This window comes from Astatotilapia calliptera, chromosome 13, assembly GCF_964374335.1.
Source record: "Astatotilapia calliptera chromosome 13, fAstCal68.1, whole genome shotgun sequence".
In the NCBI taxonomy this organism is placed as follows: Eukaryota; Metazoa; Chordata; class Actinopteri; order Cichliformes; family Cichlidae; genus Astatotilapia; species Astatotilapia calliptera.
The window spans coordinates 10,030,338-10,043,076 of NC_137434.1; the positions used below are offsets into that span (position 1 = coordinate 10,030,338).

Genomic DNA, 12,739 nt, shown 5'->3' on the forward strand with positions numbered 1-12,739 from the left:
GACAACTGGTGAATAAGTATGACTCACTTCCTGTGTGTGGCTGGGCTGGAGAAACCCTATATCTGTGGCAGTCTGAAACAGGAAGTTCATCCAGGGCACACTGTGTCTCTGACTCAGAGAGAGGGTGACGCCATATTTGCTGTCCGAGTGTTCAGGAATCCAATCCTCCATGTGCTCTAGCAACAACAAGGCACATAGAGGTTTCACTTCCCCTTAAAACTCTCTACATAGTTGCTGACAGCTCAACGGTTATGTCGAAAGACGCTCATTTGCTGATGCAAGAGGAATACGTTGCTTGTGTAAGCCTGGATTTCACTGCTGTTTAGGTGGGAGGGTTTTGGGCTCACTCGCTGCGTCCCGGCAGGGAGGCTCAACAGCCTGGAGGTGAAAGCTCCCTTATTTTTGTCAGGAACGCGCCTCCCAGCTGACATTGAAACCTAATTTTCAGGCACCTTGAGAATGACACTGTCCAAGTTGTAAGTAATTGATATGTATGAGGGCATATAAACACACACACATCGTCTTTGAGGACAAACAACAGACTGTTGAAGGGGGCGTAAGGACGCGCTGGTGAATTATCTCTCCTGCTTTCTTTCTGTCTCTTTGAGACTTATGCTGGTGCTGCAGCGCCGCAGTGGGCGACGAGTCTTCTGCAATGACTCAAGCCCCTGTGGTGATAATGGAAAAGAACAACTCTGTCTTCCTGCGGGTAGAGATTGGCTGGATAAGGCTCGGCCGTGAGGGGCCGTGCATTTGTCTTCCCGAGTCTTTAACCTTGCAAAGATGAATCAGACTTACAGTAGAGGCCTAGGCTGCCTCAACGGCTTTGAACTTCCAGACTCGATTCTGGCTTCTCCAGCTCTTCCCATGACCCTGAGCTCACACTCTGAGCTATTTTGTTTACAATTCCTCTTTGGAAAATTGCTGTTTAATAAAGCAAATACGTGGCGTCTGCTCACCTTGTTTATTCAAATCTCACCTTTGAAGTTCAACACCCGGTGTGAACACCTACAGAACCCTCCCCCCCCTGAGTATTTTCTGTTGCTTAGTGAAATGCGACAGTCACCTGGCCCAATAATATGTTTTGACTGTCAAGGGTCAACGTTAGCTCAGGGCAGTGTTGCTATGTTGCAGTGAAAAACAGGCCGCCTGTTGTCATGTGGGCCAGAGGGCTGCTGGGACGGAGAGCCAAAGCCCTGCGGTGGAATCAGTTTATGGAGGAGGACTATGTTTAAGAATGAGCCCCTGTGGGCTGTTTACACCATGCTGAAGCAGCATTGCTCTCATCTAGCTGGAGGAAAAACAAATAAAGCCTATAAACTGAAACTAAAAACACATTATTACTGCTGCTCTGCTGTATTATTACGGAGTTGCTGTTGGGTTGCATCATATACTAAACAAACTACAGATCTTTTTTGCATCAAGGGTGTTTGCAGTCTGACAGGACAAAATAGGCCGTGAAGTGGAAGCTTTCTATTGAGAATGAGGCCATGTATTGGAAATCGTTGTTGTTTAAGCTTTTATGGAAATCAAGGGAGCTGTTTTGTTGTTTCTCAGATGAAATTACCATTTGCTGTTAATAATAACATCCTGTAATATGTTAGCTTTAAGGCCAATCATAGAGCACCATAGCAAATGTGAATATATGCATGAGAGAAGATGCTTTCACTTATAAATGCTCTGAAATAAAATGGGATAAAAAAAAAGCACACAACCACACACTGAATTGGCAAATTGTTCCAGACATTTATTCATTTTCTGCCCAAAAGATTACACCGGCATCTGATGAAACAGCAGAGCTGTCTAGTATCAGTCACCACGGGAACGTCAGCATCATCTCCAGATAAACGCACAATATTATGACTATAACAACAACGCCAACAACAAACACGGGGCTAGCCTTCAGCAGGGAGCCACGACTCCTCACTTGCAAACACCTTCTGTTCATTTTAATCCAATCTGAAAGCTTTGCTGTGCTTAATTTTTTTTTAAAAAGAGACAGAGACAGAAACAGCCAAAGGGCTTCTGTGGTGTTTTCAGAGAGGCACTTAAAACTAGCTCTGTCACTTTACCTCTAGCTTTTTACTCCACTGAGATAATGTCTTCACTGCCTCGAGGGGATGATCTCGAGGATGAACCCTGCAGATGAAAGAGAGCAGTTTGATGACAGGTGAAAAAAGAAAAAAACAAAACAAGAGCAAACACGACCTGGCAGGGAGTTTTTCTTTTTTAAAAGCTAAACAAAAGGCCCACAGCTACGGTGATCCCTCCCTCCTCTGGTATGGTGGCCAGGCATGCTGGAGCTCTGTTTGCATCTGCGCTCCTGTGCAGACTAGCTCCCCTTTAGCCGCAGGCTAGGAGGGAGGAACTGTGGGGCAGGGTGTGTCTGCTTACCATGGAAGCAGGTGGGCAGATTGCACCCAGAGGTAGGAAGGAAGGAGAGGGAGGGGTGGGAGCAGGTGGTGCGGCGCTACTGGCGGCAGCCCAGCAGCCACGAGCAACGACATGACGTGACGCTGCCTCTGATGGCATCATGCTGGCAGGTAGTGTGGCCAGGAGAGACAAAGGCAGAGCATATATACCTCATTTTTAAATTTTCATCAGTAGTCTTGCGTCTGGGAAGGTATAGAGGTAAATCAGCAAGATGTACTTAAGTAAGATTACTTATCCTAGACATACTATTGTCCAACCTGAAGCTACTTTTACTATATATATATATATATATATATATATATATATATATATATATATATATATATATATATATATATATATATATAATACATCTGTAAGTTATTTATACTGGTAGTTTCCCATGGTCATAAGATAAATCTAAAGGGTAGGAAAATACAGCTAGGAGGGCCCAACAGACACAAGTCATAGTGTTGGAATTGATTCAGTTGTTAATGTATTGCATTCATTAGTTTATCTGTTATGTTTGCATTAAAGCAGAAGAGAAGTTTAAGTAAAGCAGCTGAAAACTGGATGTAAATATAGCACTATAGTCATCACATCACATGATTTTGTTTTTTATTTAGAAGCCTTTGCTAAGGCTGTCCTTCCCCATCGGTCACTTTTACGAGACAGCCTTTTTAAATTTTTTTTAGAGGTTGTCCCAGATATCCTGCGATGTTTGATGTAGGCCAGCTCCACAGCCTGGTAAGCCAAGGGGAAACCAAGGAGCCAAGTTAAGTAGTTCACGTCACTCATCAACTTATTTTAACAGACATAGGTTGCACCTACTGTGGCAAAGGAAAAAACAACAACGAGCTTTTCAGAGCTGAATTCGGTAACAAATTCTCGCATCCCAGGATGATGTTTCTGACAGTAAGCAGCTTAATGCGTATATGTTTATTTACATACATTTTTCTTGGTTTAAAAAAAGAAAAAAGAAGTGAAGTTCAAGCTGCGGCTAAACTAAGCAGCTGCTGTCATAAGCCATCAAATTCTAATAAGGCATAACCTGGTCCTGGGTGGGCGAGGGAAGCCGCTGTTTTTCTGCTATTTCCATTTATAGACTGCACCAACAAGCCCCCTGGGAGACTGCTTGCCATGACTCATGTCTCCAGTGCTTCTGTTTCAGACTGAGCACTCCACCCCCCCGTCCTCTTCCTCCTCCCCCTCCCCTACCCCAATCTAATCTCTGACCATCCCTAACTCTAACTTGCTTTATATTTGTCTTGTTTTTCTTATTTTCATTGGGTTTTTTTCCCCCTGTTTTTCTATTTTTCATTCATGCAACATAAACCTTTACAGAGGGCATTAAGAAAAAAAAGCGGGAGGAGGGAAAGGTCAGACCAGCCAGCCGCTGTAGCTGGTGATGAAAGCGATAAGCCGGGCTGAATCAGTCCCATGTAAATAGCAGCTACAGTACAGACGGCGGCCATTTCCCAGAACTGTTGTTGTGGTGAAACGGCAGCGTCAATATGGGGGGATGTCTCTGCCTTTCCCAGCACAGCAGCCTGCAGGCTTTTCACCGTCACGTGGTGCGCTTGTCCTCTCCCTCCCCTTCTTCTTCTCCTCTCTCTTTGGTTATATTCCAGTCACGGTGCACCCCCCCTCACCCGCTACCCCTCACCCCACCCCAACCTCCACCCACCACCCCCCCTCCACCCCACCCTGCCCCACCCCTGCGCGCTCTGTCAGGTCACCCGCCTTGTTTGTTCAGATGGAACAGAAGAGGAAATGAAAGCTCAGAGTCCGCTGTTAACCCATGCCTGCTCTGCTTGCCGCATGCAATTCCTGCTATTTTTCTCTCCGTGTCGTTTTCCTGCTCTGATGATGGCTTGTAACTATATCCGGATATACATTTGTTCCGTTCTAGCACAGAGTGGGGGGGAAAATAGCCTGCGTAAAGGATTCAGCTAAAAATACAGACAAATCTCAGCTGCTCCAAATACAATATGGGAACGACGGGTGGGGGGGGGGGGATTTCACCATGGTTGAGTATGATAACTACTTAATGTGCAGCTTGGGATATTCATGCATGTGTGACTACTCTGGAAAAAGTGCTGCATCAGTGTCTTGCTGAAGATAAAGCCAGACTCTCCCTCCTTTATTTCTATTGTGAACTTTCACACTCTCTTAAATACATAGGGCCTGCTGTGTTTGTACACTGTGCAAACAACACTGCGTGCATATGTGGGCGCATATGTGAGCTTGCGCTCATGCTCATGTTTATCTTCCAGTCTGCCACGTTCTTGCTTGGTTACTATGCAACCAGGTCAGAACAACACGGACACCACAGTAGCTGAATGGCCATTTTGGGTAAAAGCTCTCTGCAATAATAAACAGCTTCTGGCACTGAGAGGTTGTTTCCCAGCTGCAGATCGGTGCCAAAATACAGAATTAACTGCAATACCATTTACTGCTGTGGAAAAACATCAGCCGTCCAAACCCACATACCTTCGGAGCCTTTGAACAGCTTGTAATCCCTCAGCAGCTAGATGACTCTCAAAAACACGCCAGCTCGGGCGGCTGCCAAAGAAATTACTGCACAGTTATAGTGTTACATTTGTATAAACTAAAGTGTTCACTCCTCGCTCTGTCTGAGAGAATTTTTTCAGGGGGACAGGGAAATAATTTCGTGAGTTTAAAATGTGGCTTTTTTTCTCTCTCTCTTTTTTTTTGTTTATCTCAACTTGGCCACCGCTGGCTATTGTGCTTGCTAGGAGCCCTGAGATGTCTTTACATGGGGAAGATAAGCTTTAAAAGCAAAAAACAGCTGCCTTGGATTTTTACAATGTTGGAGCAGGAATGCTTCGTGCTTATTTTGAATTGGCTCCAAAAGATATTTGGAGCGATTTGAAGGGAGATCAACTGAACTTTACCCTCTCTCAGAGGAAGGCAAGGAAAAAAAAGAAAAAGACTGTTCCTGCCAAAATCTGTGAGGCTCAAATAAATTTGGAATTAGACAAAGTGCAGCTATGCAGTCATACATTACAATCCTGCGGGTCACTCATTTATTTAAGTGTTTCATCCTAATCCAGCAGCTCTGCTCTGCCACTTATCTCTTATTGACTTGAATCAATGAAAGCACACGCGGGTACAGCTTGTGCAAACTGTCAAGGCTACGGTTTGTGCTGAGTTGTGACTGTAGGGTCTGTGCTGTGTTAGCCTTGCGCTGACATGTCATCATCATGGCCTCCATGACCACTATGGCAGGTTTCTTGAAATCACTGGGAACACTTTTTTTCCTCCTTTTTTTCCTGTCTGCGGGCCATGTTAAACAGATCGCTCACAGAGTAGTGTTTTGCAGCTGAAAAAAATAAACGGGATAAGCCGGACAGTAAACAGTGGAGGGAGGGCAGATCTCTCGTGGACGGCAGTGTTTGTGCAGGTCTGCCGCCCTGCTGTCAGCAAGTGCTCCAGCACATGTACTGTAATGTACACAAGGTCAAGAAGACGCACGGTGCTAGCCTTTCACACGCACTTACGCATGAGCCCCCCGCAAAATGGACAAAACCACACATTATATCACATTATGTTGCTTAAAACTGTATTGCACGAATAAGACTGAGGACGGTAGAAGGCTTTCAGGAAGTTTCACGTGTTAGTTAACCCTCATCCTTTTTTTGCTCTATATTTGAAACTGGGTGTTAATGAGGTTTGGACCCAACTAAAAAACAACAACCCAAAAACAAAGAATTCTGCAAGCTTGCCCCCATAAAGCATACCTGTATATATTGTTTTTGGGTTGGTTTTTTTTGCTTAAAATGAGACTTTAGCCTCACAATTGAGCCCATAAACGCATCAGGAAAGTGTTCACTGAGGTCAGCGACACGGGAGCAGAGGGTCGTCTTCTCATATGACCGAATGCCGTCTCGCAAACAGGGGAGTCGTCCTTCCTGCTGGCCATTTGAAAAAAATGCAACTTTAAGTCACTGGTACATCATAATGATATCACGCAGTCAGAGGGCAGTTATCATAACTTATAACCAATAACTACAAAAGAGAAAAGCCTCCAGCCCAGCTCTACTGACAAATACACTATATAGACAAAAGTATTTGACCGCACCTTCTTAATTATTGTTTTTCTCAGCTTTGGCCTGTGAAGAGAAATCGTATTGCTTCAACTCACCGAGACATTCTGGACAATTTTATTTTTCCAACTTTGTGGGAACAGTTTTGGGAAGGCCTTTTTTCTGTTCCAGCATGACTGTTCTGGAAGAGAAAGCATGTCCATAAAGACGTGGTTGGATGAGTTTGGTGTAGAAGAATTTGAGTGGTCCGCACAGAGCCCTGACCTCAACCCCATCAAACACCTCTGGGATGAACTAGAGCAGGGATTGCAAGCGTCTAATGACAGTGTCTGAGCTTGCAAATGCACTTCTGGATGAATGAGCGAAAAAAACATCCACACACACTGTTACAGCTGCACAGGGGTGGGGGGCAGTTTACAGTGCACTGACGTAATGAAGGTTCCTGTAGATATCACATGTGTGTGGAAAAAGGCTTTTTTCTACTTGGTGTACATCAGAGTTCATTTTTTGTTTAACCAAATTAATTCTAACACGTTGAGTCATTAGCTTAAAATTTGCTGGTAGGCATTTTATTTTTACGTTTACTTTAGAGAGAGCTACAGGCTAGCAGTCGCTCGTTGTTTACAGTCTTTATGCTAAGCTAGGCATGCTAACTCTAGATAAGAAAGTTTATTATCCTTGGTAAAATACATAACGGGTTTTTTACTGATAAACCAAAAGCTTGAGTGTCTCCTGCTGTTTTAACAGCACTCTACTGCACACTTTGAGTTATGCTGTAACTATATTTTTCCTTTTCGCTGTTGCTTGTACATACAGTGCACTTTAGATAGCTTAAAACAGCAACATGTGATGATCATGTGCCCACTTTCAGATTCTTGTACACAGTTCAGCTGAAATAATAAGGGGACCGAGGGCACTGGGCTCCAGTTGAACTCATTTCAAGATAATTTTTTGCCCTAAGCTTTAGTAATAGATTTTAATTGCTGGTGTTGTGACTTTTTTTTTGGCATCTCCTTTTTATTGTTGCTTTTGAGGTGGCAGCTGCTAAATTGTAAGTTACCCGAGTATTTGAAAAGCCAAACGCTGTACAGAATGGGTGGGTCAGAGGCCATAATCCAGCCTGGGGACACAGAGGAGCTACCTTTGTTATTTGTGGATTTATACATGATGCTCTTGTGCTTTTGGCTTTATCCTTAGTATCCACCCCCCTACCCCCCTTTCTTTGTGATCCGTGGGCCTGAGCTGTTGTGACTGGGCCACTCTGACAGATAGACTGTGATGAGAGTCAAGGCTGAAAGCCAGGCTCTGTGACTACAGGGCCAGGCCAGGCCAGGCCAGGAATGACGCAGGCTTGGGAAACAGAGAGCACTGTGGACAGCACTGGCCCCGGCCCTGGGGCCCCCCCAGCCCCTCCTGTGCCTCCGAGCACTTCCTGCCTCTGTCATTCTACCAGCAAATCCAATCCCTGATCAAAGGCCAAGAAGAAAAAAGGGGAAGAGAAGAGAGAAGAGACGGAGAAGTGAAAAGGGCGAGGGAGATTGATGTGTACGTTGGGGGGAAAAGGGAGAAAACAACAAGCCGCTCTTTATCTGACGGGGGAGGCAGCTGCTCGGACCGGGGCACCTGTGTGCCTGCTGCCTCCCAGGCCGACGCCAAGCTCCGCCCTGGTGCTCGCTGGTGCCAGACCCATGAAAAGGGTTGCCACAGCAACACCCCCAGCCCACAGTCTGAAATAAACAACCTTTCAACCTCATCTGAGGAGGGTAACCTTTAGATGATCTGTGGCCAGTCTGAGATTGCGCTGGCACCACCGACATGACTAATTAGACCTCTGCCAGATTCACATTGTACCTGTTTTTATGTGCAAATATCTGTTTGTGTAAAATTAAAATTAGAAGTGTTCAGCTTCTGAAGGCAAAGGAGCAGACCCACCTGTTCAAACCTGCCTGAGGCTTCAGTGAAAATCCTCCAGGACTCAGGCAGTACCATCGTTTCGGGGCAATTACCCGGGCCAGATTAAAAATCAACTATCATTGAGCAGATGTCCTGCCTCTTTCTCCCAGCACGGTGGGGAAATCTTATTACACCTGACCACGCGGGGTAGGGACAGTGGAACCCTTTCCTTGGGATTGGATGTGTCCTCTCTGTTTAGAGTCTACACACACACGCATTCACCGGTGTAGAGGACAAGGCTCGTGCTCCTAAGCAGAAGTGACATCCCATTCATTTGAGCTGGTCAGGGTCTGATGTCCCCCATCTTATCTTACAAGGCTTAGCGCTGTGAAATGACATTGGCCTGGCTCCAGCAAAGAGCAGTGGCTACCATCTCCGAAGCCGGCTCCCTCTGCACCACTTGCATACACACACTTGCTCTCAAAGAGCAACGCTCTGCAGTCTGTCTGCAGCTTAATGCTGCGTTATGGTTAAATGCTGCCATTCAGGATCATTTCACAGCTGTTAATGTTCCAAAGCGGTCACTGTCTGTCACTGCTAAAAATATCCCTGACAAGAGCTCACTAATTGGTGTCAAATGCGAAGCTGAACTTGTCAAGTAATATGAGCTGATTGCTGCATAGATTGGTGCTATGAAATTGGACAAGTACACTTCAAATGCTAACTTGATAAAGTCTGGACTGTGAATATGGAACTGGCTGACATGGCATGAAAAATATTTTCGCCCCCCAAAAAATCCCCGGAGAAATTGACCCGAATACATTCTGGGGTTTGTTTTTTTTTGGCTCTCGTCATTTGTGGCCACCTGAATGCGCCGATGCATCTGGGGGCTGAGGAGATCGCTGTCATGGTGAACCCAGTGGTAAAAATAGCAGGTGACATTTTAACAATATGCTGTGTGTTTAGTCATCAGCAGCATCACGCCGTGCTGTTTCGAGGTAACAAATGAAATACTGTCAATGCAGCTGCCATTTGTGTCGGGAGCGTTATTTGCCCAGCTCGTCCGCATCGCTTCCTTTGAAGGTTTTATTCCCCCCCCCCCCCGTAAGTTTCCGTGCAGGGTGGGTTCACAGGGATGAGCGGAGTGTGGGAAGGTGGATTGATTGATGCCGGCGAGCTCGAGGCTCTGGTACAGCGAGCGTGAGGCGCCGCGAGATGATAGAGGTGGCGAATGATAAACGAATGGGTGATGAAACGAGGCCTTTGAAGAGAAACAGTTTCATTATTTACTTTTCGTTTTTTTGTGTTGAGGCCAAAGAGGAAAAAAAAGGTAGCACTCTAACAAAAACATAGGTAGGATTTCTCATTTTGTCCTTTACTTCTAATGTTTTGACACTGAAGAAAACATCCACGTGACGGTGAATGTTTGACAGTGTTTGTCTTATTTTGCATTCATTCTCCTGATTGCTGAATAAATCAGCCTGGGCATTGCTTGTGCTTTGCTCTGCGTACTCCATTAATATTCCAATCATCTCCTATATCAGATAAAGGGGGGGCAGACTCCTCTTCATCTCTCAAAACACCAGCTGTGCAGGGCTGTGAGACATCCACGCATGCACATAGAGCTGTAAACAAAGCACTGCAGACAGATTCATACATGCAGGCAAGCTTATATAATTGTGGCGTTTGCAGGCATCTACATCAATACTGCATAGCGTTCATCCTGCATGATTTATCGAATGCACATACTCTTTTTTCCTTAAAAGAATTTACCACTCTAAAACTAAGGCACCTGAATACTGTTAGGGGAAAAAAACATGGAAGTTGTGAGCACCTAGATGGGCAGATATCACTTTGTGCAGACTGAAGGGTGTTGATATGCTGCTGGCAGTCCCTCCTTTCATATCCTACTCATCCTCCACCATCCTCCCACCACTCCTCTGTGTCACTCATGCTCCACACTTTCCTGCAGTTTTCCCCTCCACACACATGGAAAAAAAGCAGTAGTTTTCCTCCCTGCCCCTGGGCTTAGCCTGTTCCCTGTCCACTAAGCGATTAGTCACTCAGACATTGAGTGGACCGAGAGTCTGGAAGCTCCTGATAGAGGACCGCTTGTAGCCCAAGTGACAAACTCAAGGACGTTTTAGTGTTGTTGTTGCTTTTTTTTGTTGTTTCACTTGTTTATGGGGAAAGACTGCATGAGAGGTGCCCAGCTCCTGGGGGCCGAGTCGGGCAGCGAGCCGTGGTAATTACAAGCCACTTGTCACAGTGCTTTCTCTCTCTGCCCTGACCATCACCAGTTAAAAGCCAACAGCTTGTGTGCTATCTTCGTAATGATTCACCCATCAGTTCACATGAACACAGCACTCTCCTGTCTCCCCCGCGCACAAGCGCTCTCTCCATGCTCCTGCGTGAGTTCACCAGCAGCCCTGCTGAATTTAAATGCAAGGATGTGGCGTTGTATTCGCATCTCAGCATTGCCGTAAAATAGCGTGCTCCATTTCCCCCCTGAGTCTTGCACTCCGGTGCCTCATTTAGTTATATTTAGTCTCAACTAAGATGAACGCCAAACTCGAACCCGTCAGCGTGCATCTCAAACACACGCGAGGTAAATTGGTGAGGTTGCTGAGCAATACAGTGGGTTACCTTGTTTCCCAGGAAACAACAAAATCCAATTAAAGGAGCACATGAACCATAGCAACATGTGGTAAACACAGCATGGCACTGCCGCGAGGTTGTTATTCAATCATCAGAAGTAAAACAAACAATTACTGCAGAATGACCCTAATACAGAAACAAATGAGAATTTATGCATGAGGAAACGTGGGTTGGGAATGGAAGTGATTCATCCCTCACAGACGTCTGCAAGAGATCCTTATTCACAAGAATAATGATAATGCTGATGAGACAAGCATTGTGGGGAATTTATTATTTCGCTGTCTAAATGTCTTTCATGTTCGGGACAAAGCATTTCCAGAGGTTTTGCATTTCAAAGAGACTTGGCGGCATTGTTGTTATTAGGATTGATGCAAGAATGTTACCAATGCTAATTAACCAGCGCTAATTGTGTGATTGAATAAATTATAATCAGACGGGCAGCTTTTTAAAGTTGATTAATATTTCATAATGCCTCATCTGTTTTTGCTCTGTGATTTTTTTTTTCTGTAATCAAAATGTTGTTAACATCTGGGGCCGAACTGGTTGCTGCTGATGTGTAGAACATGCTCCACCTGCATTTGTAGCTGATAGGAGTTCGCATATTCCCACCTCTGATATTACAGTGTGTGTGTGTGTGTATATATATATATATATATATATATATATATATATATATATATATGGAGATCTCCCTTGCAGGTAGATGAGCATTGTCATCACACGCTGTAGTGCTGATGAGGTATCCATATAAATAGGATTCATTGTAATTTTATGGCAGAATCACATTTCAAAGCTGGCTCCCTCTCTCAGTTTCCATAGCAACAGTCTAACAGAGCTGGGGGTTGGATGAATGGATGGGTGGACAGACAGAGCGTTTACTACAGATGCTACACTTTAGTTTAATCCCTTTCACTTAGCATTCATGAGCTACATTTAAACACTTAATTAATGATAAATAAACACGATAAAGGCGCAAACAGATCTATGAACAGTTCATCTATTTGCCTGGTGTGGATGTATGATTATACATTATGATAATCCCGAGCTAAATTACACCCTGTGTGAATTATCCCTGTGACAGGTGTCCTAGCTTTTGGGAAAATAAATGAAGGTGAAATATCGGCTGTCACATTCTGTATGATGATATCACTGTGGTTAGCTACTGATAGAGGTGGTCAGATCAATCTAAATATTGACACTAGAATGGATCAGTACTAGAATGTAGGATCTATGCTTTTTTCCTATCCTCTAAATTCAGTGTGTAGCCCACTGAATTGTGTTAAATAACTTTTTTTAAGTGTGGAGAGTGAAAAAAATACACCTCAAACATGCACTGTGTGTGTTTTTTTGTGTTAATTATTGTGAAATGTAAAAATCAAAGTGATTTAGTGGTCATTAAAATCGGAATCTGCAATACTGGCCTTGAAATCCACTGAGAAACACTGGAATCCAATGGCCAATTCTTCCAGTCTAGCTAGTAAATATCTGGATCAGGACTTCCTGTGGCGTCTACCGGCCATTGTTTTGCCTTATTTGTGTCGTCATGGACAACATTACATGTTACTGAAACAGCTGGGAAGTGCTTTATATCATACTATTCAAAACATATTTACAGTTGCATGAAACAGCATGAATCATATTTATGCTACATAAGGGGATTTCAAGTTCTGCCCATTTGAAACTCCCGAGGCAAGTCTTGGAAAAAA

General features: G+C 44.5%; 1 long non-coding RNA gene across 1 annotated transcript; it reads right to left on the reverse strand.

Moving 5' to 3' along the window:
• Positions 1-1,722: 1,722 nt before the first annotated feature.
• LOC145419660 (uncharacterized) lies at positions 1,723-3,746 on the reverse strand. Its single transcript, XR_013900979.1, has 2 exons — positions 3,244-3,746; positions 1,723-2,139 (listed from the first exon to the last, which is right to left on the reverse strand). It is a non-coding gene; the product is annotated as an uncharacterized LOC145419660 (long non-coding RNA).
• Positions 3,747-12,739: the final 8,993 nt, after the last annotated feature.